The sequence below is a fragment of the Pseudorasbora parva genome, chromosome 22 (assembly GCF_024679245.1).
Source record: "Pseudorasbora parva isolate DD20220531a chromosome 22, ASM2467924v1, whole genome shotgun sequence".
NCBI classification, from domain to species: Eukaryota; Metazoa; Chordata; class Actinopteri; order Cypriniformes; family Gobionidae; genus Pseudorasbora; species Pseudorasbora parva.
This window is the reverse complement of record NC_090193.1, coordinates 10,591,504-10,594,003: the sequence shown is the minus strand read 5'-3', so window position 1 is coordinate 10,594,003 and position 2,500 is coordinate 10,591,504. Positions and strand designations below refer to the sequence as shown.

The 2,500-nt window shown below is 52.0% G+C and overlaps 4 non-coding genes across 4 annotated transcripts; 1 reads left to right on the top strand and 3 right to left on the bottom strand.

The window, feature by feature from the left end:
* Positions 1-13: 13 nt before the first annotated feature.
* On the bottom strand, positions 14-86 carry trnar-acg (transfer RNA arginine (anticodon ACG)). Its single transcript has one exon. It is a non-coding gene; the product is annotated as a tRNA-Arg (tRNA).
* Positions 87-716: 630 nt separating this feature from the next.
* trnae-cuc (transfer RNA glutamic acid (anticodon CUC)) lies at positions 717-788 on the top strand. The gene has a single exon. It is a non-coding gene; the product is annotated as a tRNA-Glu (tRNA).
* A 265-nt stretch (positions 789-1,053) lies between these two features.
* Positions 1,054-1,125, bottom strand: trnae-uuc (transfer RNA glutamic acid (anticodon UUC)). Its single transcript has one exon. It is a non-coding gene; the product is annotated as a tRNA-Glu (tRNA).
* Positions 1,126-1,599: 474 nt separating this feature from the next.
* Positions 1,600-1,672, bottom strand: trnar-acg (transfer RNA arginine (anticodon ACG)). The gene has a single exon. It is a non-coding gene; the product is annotated as a tRNA-Arg (tRNA).
* Positions 1,673-2,500: the final 828 nt, after the last annotated feature.

Genomic DNA, 2,500 nt, shown 5'->3' with positions numbered 1-2,500 from the left:
AAAAGAGGCAGATCGAGCCAGCCAGGAGTCGAACCTAGAATCTTCTGATCCGTAGTCAGACGCGTTATCCATTGCGCCACTGGCCCACCGGTCAGGCGCCCTGGTGTTTACACGCATCTTGGTGGTGTTCGCCTGGAGCGGGGCCTGTCGCAACATCAACTTTTTCTCATGCCATTAACAGGCCTGGAGCCAACGTAAGGAAGCGCTCCGATGAGGGGTCTGCTATGAAAAGCTTGAAGACGGAGGCGTCACATGTTAGGGATCTCTGTCTTCCTGGCGTGGCTAACGTAGCTGGGTAGCAAATTTTTTTAAAACAGTGCAAGGCTGGCCGCTCAAAAAGCCAGGCATACCTCAGAGACGACGACACTCTGTGCTATGCGCTCTGTCAACCTCGAGCTCCTTCGCCAGATGCTCTGCAGAAGAAGGGCTGAAAACAAAAAGCGGAGTGAGTCAGGCACCTCTTGGCACTGAGAGCACGGCTGGGCTCTCCTTGTTGTCTTTTGCAAGCTGCTTTGATTGAATTGCAAGTTGCGGTGTTGTTAGGATGTTCTCACGGAGCATGTGACAGTTTCTCAGTGGAAGAACTGTGATCCAGGGTCAGAGACTCTCTCCTCTCCAAGAGGAAAAGGCTAGCCTTAGCGGTTTTGCTTGAGAAATTGCAGCAAAATCTGGTAGAGGCCGACAGGCAGGCTTGAGGAGACAGGCTGAACAGCCCTTCCCTGGTGGTCTAGTGGTTAGGATTCGGCGCTCTCACCGCCGCGGCCCGGGTTCGATTCCCGGTCAGGGAACGTTCCTTTTGCCCTCCAGCGCGGCCAAGAAAATGTTTGAGTGTGAAAAGTGACCTCCTTCGAGCCGGAGTCGAACCAGCGACCTAAGGATTGCCAACGTTCCACCTACAGTCCTCCGCTCTACCAGCTGAGCTATCGAAGGTATGCAGGGAAAGAGAAGAACCTCAACCTATCAGGTTGCTGCAGCTCCACTGCTGGCTAAAAGCGATTCAGTAATAGACAGAAGCTCTGGCTGTTCGATAAGGGGAGCAAAGACAAGCCAAACTTCCCATACCGGGAGTCGAACCCGGGCCGCCTGGGTGAAAACCAGGAATCCTGACCGCTAGACCATATGGGAAAGCCCGCAAACGCCGGTCAGGCTTGTGTGCCATTTTTCATGCGTGTGGCCAGTACAAGGGCAGGGTTATGTTAGGCCCTTTGGCATTCAGTGTGTGACCGTCGCCTTTAGGAATATGGCAATGTTCCGAAGGGATTGTTTACTGAATTCACTTGTACCAGACTCGATGGAGGGAGATGTCATTTGTCTCTCCCAGGGGGTGCAGCTCTCTCCCATTCTTGTGTTCGCATAAAAAGATACTATAAACTGGTCATTAAAGCAAGGTCCCCGTGACAGTGATTATGCGATGCATTTGAAACAACGCACGGTATTGTATGGTAGGCGCTATCTAGCTGACAAAACGGCCTATGGTTGGACTGTCAGTTTACAAGAAAAAAAAACTAACCATTCCAATACCAATAGTCAAAAACTATGGGCTAATAAAACAAGCTAATAAAACTGCTGTAGGCTGATAGCGAAGCAAAAGAGGCAGATCGAGCCAGCCAGGAGTCGAACCTAGAATCTTCTGATCCGTAGTCAGACGCGTTATCCATTGCGCCACTGGCCCACCGATGAGGCGCCCTGGTGTTTACACGCATCTTGGTGGTGTTTGCCTGGAGCGGGGCCTGTCGCAACATCAACTTTTTCTCATGCCATTAACAGGCCTGGAGCCAACGTAAGGAAGCGCTCCAAAGAGGGGTCTGCTATGAAAAGCTTGAAGACGGAGGCGTCACATGTTAGGGATCTCTGTCTTCCTGGCGTGGCTAACGTAGCTGGGTAGCAAATTACTTTAAAACAGTGCAAGGCTGGCCGCTCAAAAAGCCAGGCATACCTCAGAGACGACGACACTCTGTGCTATGCGCTCTGTCAACCTCGAGCTCCTTCGCCAGATGCTCTGCAGAAGAAGGGCTGAAAACAAAAAGCGGAGTGAGTCAGGCACCTCTTGGCACTAAGAGCACGGCTGGGCTCTCCTTGTTGTCTTTTGCAAGCTGCTTTGATTGAATTGCAAGTTGCGATGTTGTTAGGATGTTCTCACAGAGCATGTGACAGTTTCTCAGTGGAAGAACTGTGATCCAGGGTCAGAGACTCTCTCCTCTCCAAGAGGAAAAGGCTAGCCTTAGCGGTTTTGCTTGAGAAATTGCAGCAAAATCTGGTAGAGGCCCACAGGCAGGCTTGAGGAGACAGGCTGAACAGCCCTTCCCTGGTGGTCTAGTGGTTAGGATTCGGCGCTCTCGCCGCCGCGGCCCAGGTTCGATTCCCGGTCAGGGAACGTTCCTTTTGCCCTCCAGCGCGGCCAAGAAAATGTTTCAGTGTGAAAAGTGACCTCCTTCGAGCCGGAGTTGAACCAGCGACCTAAGGATTGCCAACGTTCCACCTACAGTCCTCCGCTCTACCA